The sequence below is a fragment of the Octodon degus genome, unplaced genomic scaffold (genome assembly GCF_000260255.1).
Source record: "Octodon degus isolate 3935 unplaced genomic scaffold, OctDeg1.0 scaffold00252, whole genome shotgun sequence".
NCBI classification, from domain to species: domain Eukaryota; kingdom Metazoa; phylum Chordata; class Mammalia; order Rodentia; family Octodontidae; genus Octodon; species Octodon degus.
Genome location: NW_004524828.1, coordinates 1,626,190 through 1,650,100, shown reverse-complemented (window position 1 = coordinate 1,650,100; position 23,911 = coordinate 1,626,190). Strand labels below are relative to the sequence as shown.

The 23,911-nt window shown below is 35.1% G+C and overlaps 1 pseudogene; it reads left to right on the top strand.

Moving 5' to 3' along the window:
- LOC111813989 overlaps positions 1–8,350 on the top strand; it is a 32,648-nt pseudogene extending 24,298 nt beyond the window's left edge.
- The last annotated feature ends 15,561 nt before the right edge of the window (positions 8,351–23,911 follow it).

Below are 23,911 nucleotides of genomic sequence, written 5' to 3'. Positions count from 1 at the left end.
TTTTTACAATTTTTTTTACTATTTTCTTTCTTCACATTCTGTAGGGATTTAAAGTTTAGCACATCAATACTTGATGTAAAATTCCTGTTCCATGTTATGTCTAAGATGTTTGATACTCAGATAGTGAGATTAAGCTCAACTGGCTATGTCATAGGGTAATAATATCATGAAGCTTCTCTACTGAAGGGTTAACAACATAAGTTTGCAGGGCAAAAATTAGAGAAAAAGAAGGGCTGCAAGGACAGCTAACAGGTTGTCCCTAGCCTTTCAAGGACCCTGAAGGCTCAGGACATAAGAGAACCTGTACTATAAACACCCTATAAGTCAGTTATGTCCCAAATTTTCATATCAGGGAGATTATGAGGCCATAGAAGAAAGTGATTGACAATATAAAGTATGCCTAAGGAGAATCACAAACATTCTCTCAGGCTTTCACAGAGAGCATATTGGTCAAGCAATGGCCGTGACTCTTCCACATGGCTAATACTGACAAAGCATCCACTAACTGTGGTACAGGGTTTCATGGTAAATCCTGAGAGGATTTGACTGACCTTATCAGATACAGAAGTTACATTTCTTGTTATATATGTCTTGCTTTATCTTGGTCTGAACCATCCAGCAGAAAAGTATAAAAACAAAGTGTGAAATGTAAAGTCATATTAATATGCTGAACTGTAAAAGGCTCAAGTCAACAACTTCTGACATTGCCAGATCTACAGATAACCTACTACCATTATGGACTACTGGACTATATTGGAATATTTTGCTGAATTCACACACCTACAATATTTGAATAGCAATGGAACACCCATCTCTGACAAAACTAAACAAAAGAAAGGATTATAAATAAAGGACCATTTTGTATCTGTATATACAATATAGTTAGGATAGATATACAGCTACTTTCTTTTAAGTGAATGAAAAGAAAGATTTGTACTAATAGTTTTTGTGGATAGGCTATCATTTCTGAATCTTGTCCTATGAATAACCACTATGAAGACAACAATATGCAATGTATTAATTATTGAAACTGTCCTATTCTTCAGTTTTGAAACTGTCTCATTGCTATTTCTCAATAAAATTAATTAAAAAGTTTGCTTTCTTAATGATTACAAAGAAATATAATAGTAACTTTTCAGAATTGTTCTATGATATTCAGATTAATTTAGTTTAAGTAACATACCACTACATTTTAAGTTCCATTTTTTTGTAAGATTGGCTAGTTTTTCTAGTACTCAGATTAATCAATATATATATAGTCATTACTAGATTGTGATCAGTAAGTTCTGAGCTGCCAGGTCCCAAATCAACCAAGACTCTGTGCAGTTTGTGATCAGTTAGATTAAAAGATATTTATTTTTACTTGTGGTTTCATTCTTTCATTATATATTTGAAATTATTTTAATGCCTTTATAGACACATGCGAAATTATTGATAAAATAGTTTATGTAAGTTATTTAATTGGTAGCATGTATATACACTTACACGTATACATATATGTCTCAGCTACTTTTTACTCATTGCTGGGACAAAGTACCCATCACCTAAAATTAAGGAAGGAAAACTTTATTAAGCTCACAGTTAGTGGCAGTATCAGACCAGGCAGAGTAGCACCAGGCAGAAGGCAGCAGTTTATGGTGGCAGAAAACAGCAAAGAGCAGAGGAAGAATCAGCAGCTGCAGCATCTATCAAGCCTCTCTCCCTTCCTTCCACGCTGACTGTGAAGATTGGAGTTCCTCCCAGGAAGTGGCAGTGGCTGTGAAGATCAGAGAAAGTGGCATCAACTGTCCTTTCTCTAGTCCCTTTATGTATCCTTTTTGTGCTAAGTCACTTTAGGGTGGGCCCTCTGCACTCCATGGAGGGGCCTCTCATGCCCTGGGGAGGGGCCTCTGTGACCTAGGGTGTGGAATTGCTGGGCTGATTTAGTTAAGCCTTTAACTTCTCAAGTTGACATGATGCATCAACCACTACAATATAATATTATTTACATCTCAAAAAAATAGCACCCAATAATGATCCTGATAAAAATGCAGAGAGAGCATTAAGTTGATATTATGAGCCTATTCCTAAAAATTTATAAATCCTCAAATTTGACATTGTGAAATAAGTGTGGTCCTGCTTAGAAAAGACAATGAGTTCTTAAACGTCTTACTTATCAACATTATTTTTTGTGTGTTAAGAACACTTCGCATCAACCCTCTCAACAAAATTTAACTATTAAACACAGTATATTAGCACATTATGTACTCATTACCAAACTCATTGGATTGTGTATATTGCATTGTACAGCTTCGTATGTATCAGGCCACAATAGTTTTCAGAACAAAAATCCCACTCAATTCTTCTGTTCATATTTCCGTTAAACATGAGAAGTTTGACTAATTTATCTGTTTCAAGAGAGGTTTAAAATCATCTCTCTTGTCTAACCAGTTCATAATGTATGTATGTATGTTTTCCATTTTCACCAGAAATTAAAACTATAATGAGTACTGAAATTGTTTTTATTTTTCCTCCATTACAACTAATGCTCTGATGAACATTTCCCTAATTAAATCTTTTACACATTATTAACTTATAAATTAGAGTCTTTCAAGTGAAATTTCTGGGCAAACTGTTAGGACCATTTCAGAGATTGACAACTATACTTCAGAACATGTATCAGCGAGTACTGCTAGGTTTTTTATGTATTTATTTCTCTGAATCCCAGTCCACCAGGCTGTGACGTACTCTGCAAATTTTAGCTACTCAACTAAAAGCCAAATGTTACGACAAATCTGAGGAGTCAAGAATTTCTTGAGCACTATTTGGTCTTTAATTCCTCTATTATCTCTTTGCCTTTCAAAGCATCTAATCAATTTGCAAAATTCAGAAAACAAATCCAACTTATTCATTTTTTAGATAGAGTCAGATTCAATTGATATCATAAAAATTGCAAATTTATTAGGGTAAAATATTAATTTTTTAAAAGTATGGCAACAAACAAAATAATCATTGTTTTTCTAATAAAATGTATTGCCTTTGTATAATCTTAATTCTCCAGAACAAATTGCCTCTGTGGCAAAAAACTGAATGATAGCTATGATTCGGTTTTAGTGAAGCCACTGTCGATGAAGAACATGTGTTTGGTAATATCAGTAATCCCTACACTAAGTCTCAGTGGACTTTTATATAATCAGTTGAAATTTCTGTGCATATAAAACTAAAGAAAGGATAACAATAAAGATATATTAAAATGCATCTATCTGTTCCCTATGAAAAATTCAGAGATTAACTGCCTACCAATTTGAGCAGACTTTAAATTAACTTCCTTAAAACATAAGGAAAAAAAATGTTTAGTATCTTTAGATACTAGAAAGTATGACGATATCTACCACGTTTGAATATCTGTGATAATTCTTCCAGGATTGATTTAATATGATTTGGGGTGGTCAATTAAATAAGCCTTTCCATTGTTCTGGCTGAATAATGATTTGATTTTCCAAGCCTGCTAATCCATTATTTTAATTAGCATTAAATTCATTAAAAAAAAAACAAATAAGCTTTAAAGGATCTTAAAAACCCTGAAATAAATACCACAAATGCAATTATCAGAAAGAAAGGAAATAATAACTCTCATTTGGGCAATAATGTAGAACTGCTTTCACAGAAAATAATTAGAGCAATAAACCCACATTTTAGACATATTTGGAAGTGTTTCAATGCCATTTGTATTACTGCCATCTCTAGAAAGAAGTTTGGCATAGAATTTATAAGGAATACACCTATTGAATTATTAGTTTATTTTAGAGTTCACACAGAAGTAATAATTCAACATCAAGTAGAAAATATCAGAAGTTACCCAAAATCCAAAGGGGAAAAAGTACTAAATATCCAACTAGATTTGCAGAGATGCAGTTAAGGAAAAAAAAAATAATCCCAATCTAAAGAAATTATTCTAATGTTGGAAGAAACCTAGGCACCACATAGAGTGCAGGAAAATTTCTTCATAGGTATAATTATATGTTGCATTGACTCATTGCCAGAGGAAAATATCAAAATAGAATTAGGAAAAGGAGGCAATTGTAGCAATAAACAGTGACGGTTATATAAATAACAATATTAATACTTTCTAAAGTGTTTCCCACATACACTATTCCCATTTTCTTATCACCTTGAATTTTGGCTCAATTTTTCTTCTTATTTTAAGTCCTTTTTGTTGTCATTCTTGTTGTTTTTAATTTTTCAAACATTTTTATATCACACAGTGAGCTGTAATTGTTATTTTAATAAAAGAATATTTCACTTTCTTTTATTTAAGAAGAATACACAGAATGGTTAGGATGCCATTAGTGTACAAGAAATAGGGATAGACAAATGAGCTCATAGGAAGGGTAAGCCTCAGTATTGCTTTAAATATTTAATAGGGATTCTTCAGACCAGCAGACAGAGCTGCTAGCACCAACTCTGTCAGATGGGTAGAGAGTCATGTGGAAAGGATTCATTTGGGTGAGATCACTTTCCCTGCCAAGGTGATGCTAGCTAGAGACTCATGTGGGGAGTTTATTAGGGAGTCTTCTTGGCAATAAAATTGGTGAAGGAGCACAGGAAACAGGATTGGGCAGCAGCAAACGTGAATTTTCACTCAGGGGAAGAATGGTTTCAGCACGTCCTAAAAGTAGCTTTACAGAGACATGTTTTTAAACTTGTCTGGAAGAAAGGTATGGTAGCTAGGCCTTTCCGTTTAAAAATTTTATCTTTATTAGAATATGTTTGCAGTACATAATAATTACCTTCATTGTAGGGAGTTGTTACATGCACATAACACATTTTAATTCTTTCTGTGTCCCCTTTGTACTCTTTTTCTCCCTTCTCCCTTCAGCTCTTAGTCTACTTCCCATTTGCAAAAAATACATCTCCCTGTTTCCTATTAACTACCTTTGAGTTAGCTGTTTAATTTATTTGCAGTTTAAGTTTCTCATATAAGAGAGACCATGTGATAGTTAAGCTTGTGGTTCTATTTAATTTCCTTTACTTTTTGGCTGACAAGTCACAGGGTTAAAACATACCTTAAGACACAGTAGATCTTTAACTTGGAGCAAAAGTCAAAACTCCAGCAACTGGTGTGAGTCATCAAGAGTAGAGCCTGAGTCCTCAAGAATAGATGGGGCAAACCCCTAGCATTGCACTGAATGCTGACTCAGATCCTTCTCTTTACCCAGTGACCCAGGGGACAGTTGACATTCATTTTACAGCCATTGTCTTTGCTTAGGTCACACCTCCCACTTAATGTTTGTAATTGGCAATGGCTCCTCCCTCCTGACAGTTGTCTTTCCTTTTGCTGGCTGTCTTCTCCCTTTTAAGCCCCATATTGTTGAGGACTCCAAAATCTGAATGGTAGTCTATTTTTTTGCTTTGCTTTGTTGCTTGCCATGCTGGAGATTGAACCCAGAGACACTCTTCCCTGAGGTAATCCCCCATTCCTTGCATTTATTTTTCTTTTTTGAGGCAACAGTTGGCCAATCTGGTATGATCCTTCTGTCTTAAACTCATGAGTTCTTAGGATTACAGTGGTGCACCACCATGCCAGACTGGTAATCCATTCTTATAAATGAGAATTGTATTTGCAAATCACACCTCCTAGATATTTCTGGAAAAGCAGAAAATGTGATATTTATTTTATGCTCTGATATAAATTGTCTTCTTGTTTTTAATTTTTCTGTGAGTCTTAGGTTCAGAGTTATTTTAACCCAACTGAAATCAATGCATGCTCATAAGTTTGAGTTTCTGAAATGGAAATGATGAAAATTATATATTACTTGAAAGGATGGTGATCCAAAATATATGTTAATATTTAAGAAACAATGATAACAACAGGACTGGAATCCAGCACTCTGGGAGGCTGAGGCAGGAGAATCACACATTCAAACTCATCCTGTCCTATTCAATGACTTACTGATAGCCTGTTTGAAAATGTAAAAAATAAATAAACACATCTGGGAATACAGCTCAGTGTGAAGGCCCTGGGTACAACTCTTAGCCCATAAAATTAAAAGAAAAAAAGAATACAGCTCATTTTAGTGCATAGTCCCCAGAAAAGTAATATTAGACTGTATAATGCTTCAAAGGGATGACAAAAGAGTATGAAGAATAGAAAAATAAAGAAATACTAATTCACATTTGCATTTGATTATATTTAAGTAGGCATTTCTAAAATCACATATATATATGTATGATTTTTAAATTATAAAACTATTAGTACACATGTATTGCTTTAAATATGTGCATTCTTTATAAAGACATGCCATATTATGCCACACTAATTTGTATAACAGGAGAAAAATATCATATTACATTCATGAATTTGAACCTTACACATAAATATTAATGAAGGGACTCTTTGTTTTCTTCCATTCAGATAAAACCAATATTTACTTTAATGCCACTTATGTGGAAAACAGGACCTCATCATGTCACCCTCATCAAGCAAATCATTTATTAAACACACACGCAATGCTTTTCTTTTGGGAATCATCTAGTACAAAGCTCAAATTGTTTCACAGTGGCAATGTGTGCAGGCACAAGACAGTAAAAACAGTCTATCACGCACATGATGGGCCCTGTGTTTATGCAGATGTAGCCTTTCTATAACTGTGCTTCCTACATTCCAGGGCGTGGGTGATGCCTTTCTTCATTATCATTATTTGCTAGCCAGTGGTGATGATATTTATATAACCTAAGTGAAATTTTACAAAGCATCATTTAGATATATTACTAATTCCTAGAACACAATAGCTATAGAGTGATTGGCTACTATCTGATGAAGACTTCCTTACTCCATGTCTACTGGTCCACTCTTTGATGTTATACAGATCTCTTATCCATTGACCATATCAATTTCTTATTGTCTCTCAGTTTCTTCCAGGAATCACTACTTTCTTATCTATTTTTTTTTACTTCAGAAATTATCTCTGATCTGATTTTCTCTATATGTTTCTGCAGTTGTTTCTTTACTTCAGATGCTATTATTTCAGAGATTTCAGGTGTGAGATTTCCAACTTCTTCTATGCTATTGTCTCCTGCATTTCTTATGAGTAGGCTCAGGGCCTGAGAATGCATTTTACTCCTTATCTTTGTCATTTTGTGTAGCACTGTCTTCTGACTTGGTATAGAGCTTTGGTAGAGTTAGTACCTTAGCACCAGTTCCAGATCTACCAAGTTCAAACTTGTCCAGGTGGATGTAGCTTGGGTCTGGCTGCTGTGCTCCACTTCTTCCTGCTGCAGCCCTTGGAAGTGAACCCACTGTGTCACTCTGGCAAGATAGATATTCTGATGATACACAAAAGTACAAAACAGTGGATATTGTGCATCAAATGTTAATGTTTCTTTAGCCTTTTGTACAACCTCTCTTTGGGTTGTATTTTTTCCTTCTTAAAATATTTTAAATCAAACACACTCCTTATAAAATAAAATGATTATAGACCAGAAGTTGGAAACTTAGTTCTCTTTCCCACCTTTCTCTTAAGATGGTGAGTGAAAACACTGAGAACGGACACTAAAGAGAAGATTCTGGAAGCCAAGAAGGCTTCTTCCAGTGCTACTGTTAAAAAGGGTGAGGTGAAGGCAAAGGGCAGCCCCACTGCAGCCAAAATCCTGTCCTGGTTAGAGGTACTGGTATATACTCCTGATATTCTATGTATTCCAGAAAGGCTTTGTACAAGAGAAAATACACAGCTGCTAAATTAAAGGTAGAGAAAAAAAGGAGGAAGTTCTTGCTATAATCACAAAACCCGTCGGTGGGGACAAGAATGAAGATATCCAGGTAGTTAAGCTTCAGAAAATGCCTAGATACTGCCCTACTAAAGATGTGCCCCAAAAGCTCTTGAGCCAGGACAAGAAGCCCTTCACTCAGCATGTGAAGAAGCTTCAAACTAGCATCACTCCTGGCACCATCTTGATCATCCTCACCAGGCATCACAGAGGCAAGAGAGTGGTTTTCCTGAAGCAGTTGGCCAGTGGCTTGCTACTTGTGACTGGGCCTCTTAGCCTTAACCATGTTCCTCTACAAAGAACACACCAGAAATTTGTCATTGCCACCTCCACAAAAATTGATATCAGCAAAGTGAAAATCCCCAAACACCTCACTGATGCTTACTTCAAGAAGAAGAAGCTGCAGAAACCCAGACACCAGGAGGGTGAGATCTTCGACACCAAGAAAGAGAGATACCAGATTTCAGAGCAGCACAAGGTGGATCAGAAAGTGGTAGACTCACAGATTTTAGCAAAAATCAAAGCTGTTCCTCAACTCTGGGGCTACCAGCTATCTGTTTTTGCTCTGACAAAGGGAATCTATCCTCATAAATTAGTGTTCTAAATATCTTACTAAGAACCTAATTAAATAACTGATACATATAAAAATAAAAAATAAGATGATTGAAATAAACACAAGCCATGTTTTTATATGCATGCAAGACAACCAATTCTCTATTAAATTTTCTGCAATTATAATCAAATTTCTCACCGAAATAGTGCCTCATAGGAATTCTTTTCAAATCTGCTAGTGTTCTATTCAGGAGAAGTCAAATAGTAGCACCCATAAGCTAAATGTATCAGTGTGATAGGTGTTCTTAATGACCGTTGGTTTAGAGTGCAGGTGTGTTAGTATGTGTGTGTGGGGGGGGGTAAGTGATTGTAGGGAGACATTGTGAATGCGGCTATATGAGGGAGAAAGAAAATCCAACTCAAAAGTGTGAAAGGGGAAATATTTTATTAGTGCTCCGGATTCAAGGCAGCCAAAGATTCCAAATAAAGGATTGAGTTTAGCAGGTTCACCATGAGAAGAGAGGTAGAGAACAAAGGGATAGCACAGTCAGAGAGACAAGCTAGATTTTAATTATTGCATCTATCCTGCAATATCTTTCATGTTCAAAACTACCCAACCACATTTCTGTTTTGGTACTTGGGATTGAATCCATGTCTTTACACATACTAAACTAGAGCTCTAACCCACTACTATTATGGACTACTGGACTATATTGGATTATTTTGCTCAATTCACACACCTACAATATTTAAAGACAATGGGATACCCATCTCTGACAAAACTGAACAAAAAAAGGAGATACAAATGAAGGACGCTTGTGTATCTGAATATTCAAAATAGGGTAGATATGCAGCTACTTTCTGTTAATTCAATGAGAGGAAAGATTTGTACTAATAGTGTTTGGACAAGATATCATGTCTGCATCTTGTACTATGAATAGCTACTATGAAGACAACAATATGCAATGTATTAATTATTGTGACTGTCTTACTAACCTGTTTAGCAACTGTCTCATTGCTATTTGTTTCTCAAAAAAATTAATTAAAAATTATTAAACCAGAGACCTACCATCATAATATGGTATCATGAGTACTTCACATAGTGACAACCAAAACTTCTGGCACTGATTAAACTTTTTAACATTAATAGGAAAATATACGATTTTCTCATAAGTAATTGATCTAATAGCAGTAACATTTATATAATTGACTTTCCTTATAATTCTACAGTTTTATTATTAGTTTTTAAATGTGGTTACAAGAGATCTGTGTTTACTGGTGATTAACAAATGCAAAGATGTTGCAAAAATGGTTAAGAATTTTTAAGTTAGTTCTTAATGGTGCATTCAATTTTTGTCTAGTTTTTTTTAAAGTGCCTATAGTTTTAGAAATGGAATTTTTAAATCTTCTATAAGCTTGTGAGTATCTATTAAATGTTAAAGTTAACAGATGCATCTAGTAAATATTGAAATTATTAAATTTATTATTGTCAAAAGAACACATTTTCTTTTGTGTACACAGATATACCAGTAATGAAAGATTCAAAATCAATGACAATCTGAATAATGCTCATAATTACATCAATATGCTTCCTGGAAAGAATCATGGACCAGGAATTCAGTATTAAGCTGCTCTAGCTCCACCTAAAAGATGCATTCCTGGGCCTCGGTTTCTTCAGCTGAGTGGACTGGGTGGAGGTCATCTCCAAGGAGCCTTTGAACTGTTTGTTGTGGTAATGCTAATATTTAGTGAAGAAGTTATTTCTGATTTAATTAATAATACTAATAACACATTGTATAGAAAATTAAAAAGCTCTCAACTTGACACAAAATAATAAGTTTAATTGAAATAGGAAAATAAAAATATCTACTTTCTTTGCTTAACTAAAATTCATAGCTACGAAGAGTGATTTTTATTAACTTGTACACAAACTACAGATTGCTTCAGTCTTGTGTGACATTGATTCACAGAGATCGGTAACTTTACAAGAAACTTCCTTTGTTCCACAGGTAAAATCCTTTTAACATAGTCCACTTTTCGACCTAATGCTTTGCAGAATAAATATTGTTCATATGTGTCAAAAAGAACTCTTTTAGAGTTGCAAGATCAATATGACCATGCCATTAATAAATGCCTTAAAAACCTAAGCATTTTGTTAGGAAACTCAATGAAACTTTACCTGTTCCCTAGGTTTCAAGAAATCCATTGGTGTTGAAGACTGTAACTATTCAGAACAGTAAGTCATGTGTCTGACATACCTAATTGCTCATTTTGTTAAATTCAAAAAATTGTTCCCAAGAAACGCCATATTGCAGAACATTTGCAGACTGACCTAAGAAGAACATCTAAAACTCAAGGAGTGAATGGAAAAATAATTCTTGAAAAGTATTTCTTTTTCTTCTAATATTTCAAAAACCAGTGGTATCCACATGAAAGACCTCGAAGTCTGTTAGCAAAACAAGATGGAGCGAAATGCAATTAATGTATTTAAAATTATAAAATTATTTTAAAAGTGCCTTTCTTATTACATCAAAATGCAATTTTCAAGATAGAAGCACTGTAACATGACTCTGCGTGCTGCACTGTGTATACAATCAAGCAAGCAAAATTAATCCCTTCCCCTGACGACCTCTCAAAATGAAAACCTATTATAGTAATAATATTTGTTCTTAGGTCTTGATGTTTTGTGCTGAATTTGAATGCTATGAAATGATTATATATAGTGGTTGACAGGGACATATGTGCAGATAATTACATAAATAAGCCTCTTTACTTAGGTGCAAGAGGTGACTTTTTGGATCACATAAAAACTAAGTTCAACCTAATAAAACTCATAATGATGTTCTTTACTGCTAAGGCATGAATCTAAGTATCCCAAAGATTCATTAAATAGAGTTTGCTTTCCACAAGGATCCAATGACAGCAACTGACTAAGAGTGCTGTAGCTTCAAGGTCATTGGACGGATGCCTGTGCTCAAGACATAGGCATCTAATTGTTCCATAAAGTACTAAAAGGGTCAAGGATTTTACAGTATTTCTTTTCTCCAAAAAGGAAGATAACCTATCACATTATGAAGACAGGCTTCACAAAATTAATATTTCAAAACAGAAAATGCATCTCATACGTGAGAGAGATTTCTCTCCGGAACCTACCCTTGTAAAACAAATTCAGTAATCGTCCCCATGTTCCTTGGTCATAACTATTTAAAAGCTTTTGAAACAAAATACCGTAGATTATTTATATAGTTTTATGAATATATATATATATATATATATATATATATATATTCTTCTACCTTTACTTTTTACCATTTGTCTTCTACTATCTCATTACAAATTAGGTTTTACACTAACCAGAAGGCTTACCAGTGGTCAATTATTTCCTAGTTAACATGTTTGCCAGCCCTTAGTATAAATGGCTGCTTTTTAGAAGATAATTCTCCTGCTTTGGTATAATTTTCTCCTACTGTATGTTTCTTAGGCACGCAATAGTTATTTTTTGCAGGAATGAATGCATGCTTATTTCCACTGTTCTAATTTCTCTTTTGAAATACACCTGGTCTGTTCTCTGATACAAGCGCCTAGTTTTATCCCATTTTAACTTCTGCCTTTGTAGATGATACTTAATTTTATTACTGTCTATGTCCAGGTTTTTCTTTCCAAATTCTAGACCTTGATGTCAAAATTCTTGTTAATAGCTTTCTGGAGAGCAATCCAGTGGCTGAGAGCTTGGTTAGAATCCAAGAGGCTCTCCGTTCAGCCCTCCAGCAACCACCTTTACCCCCAGAAAGAAAAACAGGAACAAACAATTCTGTATGATTTCATACTGATAGTTTAAATTTGTCTCTTAACTATCTTAAAAACAAAATTGTATTTTGATGTAATGAAAAAGGTACATTTCAAAACAATTTTATCGTTTTAGCTACATTAACTCCATTTTACTCCATTTGTGTTGCTAGCAGACTGTGAGGTCTTTCATGCAGATAGCACTGGTTTTTGTAATAACTGAAGGGGAATACATGCTGTTCAAGAGTATTAGTCTGTATTTGGTTACCACATTCAACTTTGCTTTTAGCACAAAGGAACAATTAATTTTTCTCAAGAAGGTAAACGCACGGCCATGTCTAATCTCTACTTTTTTTTTTTACTATAATTGAATATGTCTATTATAATTAACTACATCTTAGTGTATCTTTATTTTCTAAGGTATTCTAGAATATGATTGATTGATTGATTGATTGATTGATTGATTGATTGATTGATTTTGGCAGAACCAGGAATAGAACTCAGGCCCTTGCGCTTGCCAGGCTAATACTTATTCTACTGTGCCATCTCCCTGGCCCTGGATGTGATTCTTTTGGATATTATAACAAACATAAGCTTCTATATACTAATTGGAACATATTTCTCATAAACATCATAGAACCATAAAATTATTAAAGAAAAGCAGCATAGTTTAGTGTTGTGTCATTCACTATAACTCATAAATTGTCTCATGCAAAAAAGACACTCAGGGGGTGGGAGATAGAGCTCAGCACCATAAGTGCCTGTCTGGCAAGCACAAGGTCCTGAGTTTGATTCCCAGTACTGAAAAAAACACAAAACCCTCAGGGCCAGTGAGAGAGCTCAACAAAGTAAGCACCTGCTTTGGCAAACTCAGGGACCAGGGTTTGATTCCCCATCCAGTATGCTGTGCTGGCCCTGCCTCTGGGGTACATTGAGCCAACAACCGACTCCAGTGGTGGTGCACGCCTGTAATCCCAGCACTAGGGAGGCTGAAAATGAGAGGATCACTAGGAGTCCGAGCTGCATAGTGAGACCCTATACCAAATACATAAAATAAAAAAGAATAATAATAAATTTTAAAAAGACTCTCGAATATTTTTCAGATGAGTCGTGCACTCTTTATATCACCTCTCACTGGTGTTATACCACAAATACACAGAAAAATGTCTTTTTGACTCTTTTTTTTTCTATATTTTAGGGAAGGGTCTGCAAGGTGTCCAAGGTCTCACTTCTAGATCAGACTTGTAGTGCTTCTCTTGTTTGCAGCTTCCAAAGTGCCGGGATTACCACAGGCTCTTTTTGACTCGAGTTAGAAAGGAATTTGATATCAATAACTTGGTCCTAATTGGACAATTTATATGAACAGGATAGTTTGTACAACTGTACTGTGCATTTCCACTGGTCTGAGGAAAGGAACAGATAACACTTAATTTGTTGTCTCCTTTTTTCCATTGACTATTTTTCTCTTCTTAATTTTTTACGCATTTATTTTTTTCTTCCAATTTTGCTTGCATATATCTGTATCTGGTAATATAAATAATTGTTTGGAAGACAAAGCTATGTACTACAAGAATACTGTAAATTTTATATTACTTTGTTAAATGAAATTCTGTGTCAATTGTGTTTTAATTCAACTTTGTACTCTCTTTAAAAAAAAGTCCTTACATACATAATATGAAGAAATGAAAATTTAAAGCTCTTGATAGGCACAAGGAAGATTGAGTACCACTGATATACAGTGACAATTTGAAATATTTTATTAATAAATAAATGTTAAAATAAAATTATAAAAAAGAATAAATAAATGTATTGCTCCTAGGGCAAAATTTATGCATGTGTATGTATGTAGTTACAAAGTCTCTGTTTATTTTATTTAGCAAACAAGGAGCATAAAATTTTAGAGATGGAACAAATTTTCAATAATACTGTACTCCAAATTTTTTATTTGCCTAAAAGAAATCTAACAGAGAAGTAGGATGTCTTCCAAAAACAAAATAGATCCAGAATTTGAAGAGTTATAAGGATAATCTTCCCTAATTCACAATTTAGGGAAGGAGGAACTTTGAAGGAAGTCTTTGATGTTCTTAAGGTTTTGTTTTAAGAATTCAGGGAAGATGAAGGAAGTCTTTGAAATGAAACCCATTTTCCTTCGGTTTACATTCTCTTGGTTTTCCTACTATTTGCAGATAGTCACCTTAGACTACAGGTGACCACATGTTTTTCCTCATCCCTTACATCTTCCCACCAAGTAGAATCTAGTCCTGATTTAACCTGAAAGTGTTAGAACAATATCATGGAAATAAACACACAGCCAGGATAAACTTCCAGGGAAGAACCTTCTGCTTACTTCAGATTGCCTCTTTATAGTTGAACTACTACAAAGGAATGATCTGAATGATTGAGTCACTACACTTTGGATGTCTTTGTTATTATGGTTTAATTTATACCCTAGTTCAATCATCACAGCAGCTATCTGGGCACCATAATCACAGAATTGTAGTGATAAATGGGATATTTTAGACATTCTCATCCAACCGCTTATCTTCTTGTTGACAGATGTGAAGTTAGGCAGATTTTCTTGATACTTGCACTGTGCAATTTAAGGAAAACTCCTTGCCAACCGAGTAACTCAAAGTTAACTCACTGGACTTCCTCCACTGCCAATAAGAGAGGAAACTTCAAACATATCTACATTAGAAAAGCATTGATGTTGTAATGCTACCTCTAAACTATATTTAACCTTTCTTCCAAAAGTAGCACATTACTTCTGTCTGAGAAATATGGACCTGTTAAATTACTTCATTACAAATAATAATTAATTACTGCATAGTAGAAATAGTGCTTAGTCAACAAGCCATGATCATCTTGTCCTTGTGCTTGATTTTTTGAAAATCATTAAAAACAACAAAGCTAGCAGTCTGGCCAACATGATTAAGGCTGAACTGCTCTTGGAATGTGGAGCAAGGGAATCAGAAGTAGCCTGGCTTTGAGAATGCTAAATATTTGTTTTTAACTTACTTAGATGTGATGTATTGTAGCCATGAAGTTCTCGCACTTGTCTTTTTGTAAATCAGAATAACTTTGAAAGCCTGGAGAAGAATGTAAAGATAATGAACTTCTCTTCCATAGTGTGCTGAATATAATCATAGCTTTGGGGAAAACTACCATAGGATTTTTTTTTTATTTATGCGTGTGTGTGTGTGTGTGTGTGTGTGTGTGTGTGTGTGTGGCCAACTCAGCTCAGCCCACCAGGGGGCGGGGGCTGGCTGGCATGTGGTGCTGGAGGATTGAACCGTGGTCCCTGTGCTTTGCTAAGCTTGTTTTAAATAGGTGCTTTAGACCACTGAGCCATCTCACCAGCCCCTTTTTTTTAAATTTATTTATTTATTTATTTATTTATTTATTTATTTATTTATTTATTTTGGTGGAACTGGGGATTGAACTCAGGCCCTTGCACTTGCCAGGGAAGCACTTATTCCACTGAGCCATCTCCCCAGGGCTCTACCATAGGATTTTACATATAGTAATACTTTGGTTCAAAAATGTATCTGTTTTCAAACAATTCAATTCCCAAACAAAAGTGTTAAGGAAAATCCACAAACTCCATATTGAAAGTCAAACATGAGTTCAGCCATCTTCCCCACAGAAAAAAAATGCTGCCATCTTCCTCAAAATTGTAAATCAAATTAATTTCATAAACTGATGTACCACTGTACTACCTTTCATGAAGAATCACCAATTCAAGATTAGAAATAGAAGAAGAGGACACATAAAAGAAGTTTCTGGTGGTCCACCCTGTTTTACAACTAGCCCTAAGTACAGTAACTAAGCACAATTAGAAAATGGTTTGAGTGTCTGGTTATCATAGCTTTGGATTTCAGGATAATTGAGAAAATGAAGTACTGCATGTGTATACGTGCAAAGGAGTCTATGAAGAATGCATCATTTTAATATGGAAAATTTTACTAATTTTATATGTTAAAAACTTATTTCAATAATTTCAAATGAAAAGATAATTTCAAATAACATATAACAATAAGTTTTACATTCCTAAACATGGGTATAAAATAAAAGCAATTAAAAATGTGACTAAAGGCATATCTTGTATATAAATGTGGGTTTGAAATGTCAAACTCATAATTGTTGAAACAATAATAATAGCAAGGAGGGAAGGTGTAGGGGCAGGAGAAATCAGTAGTCCTTTATGTTCATCTCTACTAAGTCATTTTTTATATCTGTGCTAGGATATTTCCATAAACATATAAGTCGCAGTGAAGTAGAGGGGACAGATGGTAAGGTCAGAACCCAGCATAAGCTTAGATAGCATCTACTGAGAGAAAAATACTTCAGAATTGATAAATACTGTATTGAAATGTGTTAATGAACATTACAAGGATTTAGAAGTCAAGGCCCATCTGTGCAAAACAAATATGGCCAATAAAGACGTTTTCCCATCTGGGTTATCAAAGGATTACGTAGCATTCGGACCACAATTTACAAACAAGCCACATTTTAAAGAATTATTTACTCCTCAATATAATAGCATATTTTATAGGCATATTTTCAGAAATAATAATAGTAACAGTAAAAAATATCCTTTCAGGTGAGTTCATTATTAATTTTCATTTTACTTTCAAAGATATTTTTAAGAACTGGTTTTGTGTGTGGTTGCATCTACACTGGTTTAGTGGTGTCACTGAAACCCTAGAATGGCATTCTTCGTTCACAGTTCCTGGTAGATAAAAGAAACTTCTGATATCGCCTTTCTGGTAACAGGAACTTCCTCTCTTTTTTCTCCTTTAAATTTTTTTCTGAACACCTAAGAAATCTACAACCTGCTCTCATTGGGCACTTTGCAACACAAGTAAAAAGTATGTTTGAAACACAGCACTGCTTAGAGATGGATAGCTACTGATTATGCAAAACCAGTCTGCTTGTTTGGCGTACACTTTGAATAAAAAGATGCTACTTTGGTTCGACTATGTTTTCTACTGAAAAGTGTGTAAATCCATGGAACAAAGAGTCCAAAGGCCCAATTTACTAAAAATTAGTGATCCATCAGATTGATAGGATCTACATGGTTGGCACCTTGAAATTTCTTGCATCAGTCACCAGATCATGATTTACTAATAGGGTTTCAGGGCTTGCAAAATCACACAGTTCTAACCACACATTAATAATTAATTTGGCATTTTAAATGCACCTAACAAAAGACCCTCGAGCTGCTGACAGCACCCTAAATTGTGAATTTCTTAAAATGGGAATTGAGCAAGTCCACAGTGATTTCATAAAATGAGACAAAAAAGGAAAATAAATGTGTTTGAACATTTCTTATGTAGCACTCCCAAGCCAAGGCTCTCATTTTTCTTAGAGAATTTATCATGCATTTTTAGGCACTTTACTAGAGAATCACAAGATTGAGTCTGGCGGCTGGCTGCAAAATCCACAATTAGATGACAGCAGATGCATTTTGGTTAATAAATTTTATATTAGACAATTTGCTCCTAAAACAATTCATTGGCACTTCCAAAATGTTGCTAAATGAGAGAAGATGTAGCCTATAAATCACTCGAATCACCTTATTACTTGCTTTTAAGTAACTAAATCTATACTGAAGTAGTAAGTTGGAGAACGTTCTCAAGACCCGTGGGTTTACTTCGCAACCTTTCATTTTTGAGATGATCATTAATGCCAAATTCCAGAGATATGCAATTTATCTTACATGGGAGAATGCAAAAGAGTGGACAGAAACCATACCTGCCAATAGTATCAAACACATGTAATTACCATACTTAATGTATATGCTGGGTATAGAGAATAGGTGTTCTGGTACCCTGGCCTTTATAACAAAAATATATCATAATTTATGAAAGATGTTCCTGTAATAACAGGATGCCACCTGTAATAGCAGAATGTTTATTAGTGCACAAATGAGGGTTATAAATGATGTTGCTTATCCATGGAACAAAACACAAAAGACAACTTATTAGCAAAAGATAAATTGTTTGGCGAAACCTCAATGAGACGCTAGGTTTGTCATGAAAAAAGAAAACAAAAAAACTTTATATCTGCACAGACCAATGCTTTTATAATCCATTTAAAATAATATACTTGCCACTAGGTGGCTATTTCTGATCAGATCATTTTACCATTTTAATTACATTTTTAATATCCTGGCTGCATAAACAAAGATAAATTACAAACCCTGCACAGGCTGGCTGCTAGCTGAGCCAGTCAGTAATAATATCAGCTTTTGTTTGTGCCTTCTCTAATTAGATTCTGAAATCTGGGCTTTGTCAATCAATAATTTTAATTTTAGAATAGCCTCTTGATCTTGCATTTCATGTTTGTTTGGGAAAATGATCAGTAGGACAAAGCTGATAATTTATGCAGGAACAATCTCTCAGCAGAGCTACATGCACATTCCTCCCCATCACTAGAAGCCTGCAGACTAAGCTTGACACAGTTCTAATTAGCATGCAGATATGTGTCGCCTCATTGGCAATTCAAATTGCTTTTTTTATAATGTACCTCAAATTGTGCTACTCAAACATTGTATTTGATTTCCAAAGCCCCCTGGGCATCCCATAATGTCTCCCTTCATCCTGAGTATGAGGCATTTATTGAACAATCTGCTGAGATTGGCTGTCTTTTAGAAAATACCCAAACATCATATCCCTGGGACCAGCTTTTCTTCTTGTCACAGAGTCACTTGTTCTTCTGCAGAATTCCTCGTGCCACGTCTGTAGGTTTTGCAATGCTACGTTCTCTCATGAGTTGCTTCTCCCACGTGGCTGATCTATGGAGGGCTTCGCTCACTCCTGTGCAGTGGCACTCAGTTTTAAAGCGGGGGAGGAGGTCTGATGAGCACACATTAATATGCGGCACATAGCCACGTCTCTGAATGCCAGTCTTCCACTCTTCATTAAACAAAAATGGTTGGATTGCAGGGTTTGTTCCTCCTGTCTCCCACATACATATGCACACACACACTCATGTTTGCTTTTCCCGAGCACATGTACATGCACACAACCACATTCGCATGCATCTACACACCTACTCAAGACACCCAGAGCACCTCATTGTCAGGATTGAGTTATGTGTGAAAGTTGTCTGCTGCACACATGACAAATAAGAGGATTCCAGCATACACTGGGGCTTTTTCTTTAAACCATGCAGCAACAAGTGGCAGAATCAATGGTGTACAGTTATTCAGCGATGTAATTCATTTCACTGACTTTGGCTCTTAGCCAGATCCGCCATCTGTCTCTAGCTCTACCTCTCCCCCTCTCTCTCCTCTCCCTCTCTTTCACTTGAATTTGTCCTACATTTCGTAATGTTACGTGCCTGCCATCCTTATTCTATGCCAGAGGTACTACACCAGTCTCACCCCCATTCCAGCGCGGAGTTGTCTGAGTTCGGTGGCACTTGGGATATTCCATTTCAGTGCCATGGGAAGAAAAGGGTAAGCAAAAAGCCAAAGGATTAACGGAAAAAAAAATAATAATGTTCTGGTATCCAGTTGCTCCTGCTTCAGCCTTTTATCCAAATCCTAGAGATGGATCTGCCTTATCCGGGAAGTTTTCCTGCTTCGTTAGAATATCTTCGTTTCTTTATCAGACGCTGGCACTCCACGCCAGTGCACGGCTCCATGGAATGCCTGCTGTTGGCCACTTGCAGAGCTCTGCCACCAAGCAACCTCCTGCACTGGAAATCGGGGACTTCTCCAGGATCTTATGCGTGCTTGCTGTTTGAAGCTGCAGAAAAGTGAATAATCAATTAAGTATTGATTTCTTGTAAGATTTGGTAAATTTCAAAGGCAAGACAAAGAGGATGGCTTAAGGAAACACTGCAGGGACTTGGCGTAAATTAGACAACTAACGGAAGCACAGAATAAAATAACACCTCAACTGAAGATTTCCTTGGAAGAATTAGCACCAGCTATTGGAAGACAATGGTGGATTTAATCAAAACAGCAGGCATGCAAGAATTTTACCCGTGAACCAGAAAAAGGAGCTAATTATAACCACCTTTTTAATGGAGCTAATTTGACTGAATGGATGCAAATGTGCTTTATTTATGGATGAAGAAGCAAGCCTTACTGCATGATGTTGGGATCATCGTATCTGCTAAGCTTTGCAGCTCCTGTTCCCTTCAGTACATTTTTATTTCCGGAGAAGGTATTTATATGTAAACAACAGCTAACCATGCAAAAGAGTCATCGGAACAATGTAATATGGTATATGAGATATAAGCATAATTTTACAGCCTCTCAGGATTTCCCCTAACTTGGGGAAACCCTTTCATGCAATGGGTTGTGGTAAACAATAAATGAATGATGTTAAACTGTTGTGATTTTTCAATGTGTAGTTTATTAATTTTAGCTTTCTTAACATGTTGATTCTGAATTATTTGGCAATAAATCTACAATGAAAGGAAGGATATTGCTGGGTGGGGTATTATTGTGCATTTGTAGTCGTCTTAGAGATCGGAATGTGTAGGTCCCAACAGCCCAAGAGCTCTATAATTATAAGAGAATGGTAAAAATTTTTGACAATTTGAAGAATTGGTTTTATAATGGGAACAATGTGTTATAATCAGTAAAGGGAGAACTGTTATGTTTTCTCTCTGGGTAGAGTGATCTTGAGTGGTTAACTCCTCTGTTGCTGATGAGAAGTTAATGTAACTGGTAATAAGGAGAGACTGCACTAAAAATGCTTTGTTCCTTTGCATACTCGCATTTCAAGCTGAAGTGCATTTTAAACATTTCCTTCCATTTCTTAATAGAAATTTCCTTTCTATTTTTCTCCTTTTCATCATTTCTGTCTTGCAGTCTATGTTCCCTGAGCAACCATAGGAACCAAGTTACATTAAGCTTCAACACAAAGACCTTGTAAGAATAATGAGTCCTCATTTGCATCGACATTTGTATTCAGATTTGCCAGGCTATAAACTTGGCAGATCAAGCGGAATATTAAGTAGAGGCTTCCATGGTAAATTGTGGCTCTTGAAATTGCTAAGTATTTCCTCCTCCTTTTTTCCCCTCTCTATCTGCGGTGGCAGGTAAAGTCTCGTGACTACTTGCTTCTTAAGAAACGTATTGGCCCCTCTGTCTTTAGGTATATTCTGTTGGTTTCAAGTCGAAGAGAGAAAACCAGTAGCAGGTATTCTAGATGAAGGAGCAATGTGACACGTGAGTGGAGCATTAACTCTAGAGGCTAGGACTATGAGAAAAGGAGACTTCAGGCAATTCAAGTGGTGGAACAATTAATTGTCACTTGTGGGCTAATGTTTAATTTTTCTGATATGTTCAAAATAGATTGACCTCATGAAAGTTCACAGTCAGTGTTACAGTTTCTAAAGGTTATTGGAGGAGCAAGTTAGCTCTTTACTCACAAAATGATTGAATCATGCCATTCTGAGTTATCTTTACTGTTTTACTATGGCCTATTCTTGGAATATTTTAAATACTCTTTTTTAATAAATCATTATGCGTGGGCTGGAATTTTACTTGGTTCTAAAGTGGTGAAATGACAACAATTATACTTACTTCAGGCAAACTCGGGAGTTGAGAAATATGACTTAGAAGGTCAGATCTACAACATAGCAAACAACAGGGTGAAAATATAAACTTCAATTTCCATGCTTGGGCTACTCTATGTGATGTCAGAAAAGTGAGTAATTGGAAACATTTGTGCATGTTATTAATATTTCAGGCTTTATCCCAGAGTTTTAGAATCTTGTAAACAAAGCCTAAATCTATGACAAATCAACTACCTCCTATTTCTTGCCATGATTTTTCTCTTTCAAGAGCCCCTCACTAGTTGAAAATACTAAAAATTAAGTCTTTAAAAATATATAATGGAAAATTCATCATTGCTTCACATTTTAATTCTAGTTTTAAAAACTTAAACAATGTAAATAAGAAAATGTAACTGGGTTTATTATGAAGAATTCCCTTGTTGAAAAGAAAAGTGGCTGCAAGTAATCAAGCAAAGCAATGGAATTAAGTACTGCCACTGTTACTTTAGGTTCATGTAAGTCTTCATGATGTGCGTAAGTATATTTTACGAAAGATACTAGATTATTAAAAATATTTTTTGAAAACACATACCAGGTCACCTAAAGACTGGGGGATAGTGCTTTGTAAGTTTCATTAAGTTGGTAAAAATATTTATAAGAATTTTGTCATAGTTTAGAATACTATAATTTATATTAGCACATGACAATGTAATACATTTTCATAAATGTTAGATATCATCTCCAGTAACTGAACTTTGGAATCTGAAAAGTAAAATGTAAATGTGAATTTGGAGACAATTACACACTTATATTTCATAATCTTATCATTTTAAAAGGAATAAACTATTAGATATTTTGTAGCAAGCACACTTGTACCAAAAAACAAAAGTATTATCACTAATTGGCAAATCTAACTTACATATGCAAAAAATGGAAACATGATAGCCATAATGTTGTCTCACTCAGGGATTAACTTAATATTTTTTTTAAAAAATGTGTATTAGCTACTTCTGTTTTTTACTTTTGTTAGTATGTTTGTGGTACGTAATGATTACACTGACTGCGTGGAGTTGGCACATGCAACATAACACATTTCATTTCCTTTTCCACCCTCCTCAACCCTGATTTTGTTTTTCCAGCATTCTGTGCATGTATATATCTTGCAAATTAGACAATGTTAAAATTCACTTCTTTTCCAAGAGTCTTTAGGCGTGCCTTATAATGAAGTCTGGCCATCAGTTTTATAACAGTATAAGCAGAGCTTGGAGGCCGCCATGATCCTCTGAAATAGTACTGGTTATGCAAATAAAGCAAAGACAACAGTGCATTTTTTTTTCAACATACATTCACTATTTCTCTTGGATCTGAAATTCAGTGTAAGAGCCTTGAAAATGGCATTTTTACTAATGTGGGAGAGACTGCTAAGTGTTTGTTTCATATAAGAAGTATGAATCCAATTGGTTTTATTCAAGGAATATGTATTGATTGTATATTCAAATAGAATTTAGAAAGTGAAAGATTCATGTCTATACCTTTCTTCAACATCACCCATTAATTTGAAACTGTCTTCTATAATAAGTGCTAATGATTTCATTGATTACATTTGTATGTGTGTGCACTTGTCATGCAATTTTGAGAATCAGATACTGATGAATCTCTCTCAAGAAGAGAAATTGCAGTATTAGCTCATTTGATTTCTGAACAGTGAGACTGAGAATTTTATCAAAAATAGTTTCAGTGAATCTTTTAACATACACACAGAAAAGCATAGATTCCTATGTGCTATTTCTTAGATAAAGCGATACTTATTAGCTTCATTCTCTTCTTCCTGTCATGGAAAAATTGAACATACATTATAAACTTTAAATTCAAAGCTAAAACCAAAACTATTTAAAATTATAGTTAATTTGAAGCTTCATACCCACGTGTCAGTGTAAACCAGCATAGCAAAATTGCAGTGGGATGAAATCAGGTCAATGCTACTATCTTATGTGCATAACAGAGTTCTGGTGTTTTGTTTTTGTTTTTGTTTTTGTTTTTGTTTTTGTTTTTGTTTTGCTGTTGTTGTTTTTTTCAGCTAACTGGGCCAAGTCCACATTACTAGAGGGCTTCCTTACCATAACCTGTTTAACCACGTGGAAGTAATAAGATTTGTTAGTCATGGAAACAACACCCAAAAGATAGGTCCGAGACTCTTGTATGGGTCAGAGGAGCAAAACCTGTATCTGTATATGGAGAAGCTGAGCTTTGATAAGTTTAAAATAAACATATTTCTTCCATCCCATTTTTAGGTGAAAGGGCTTTT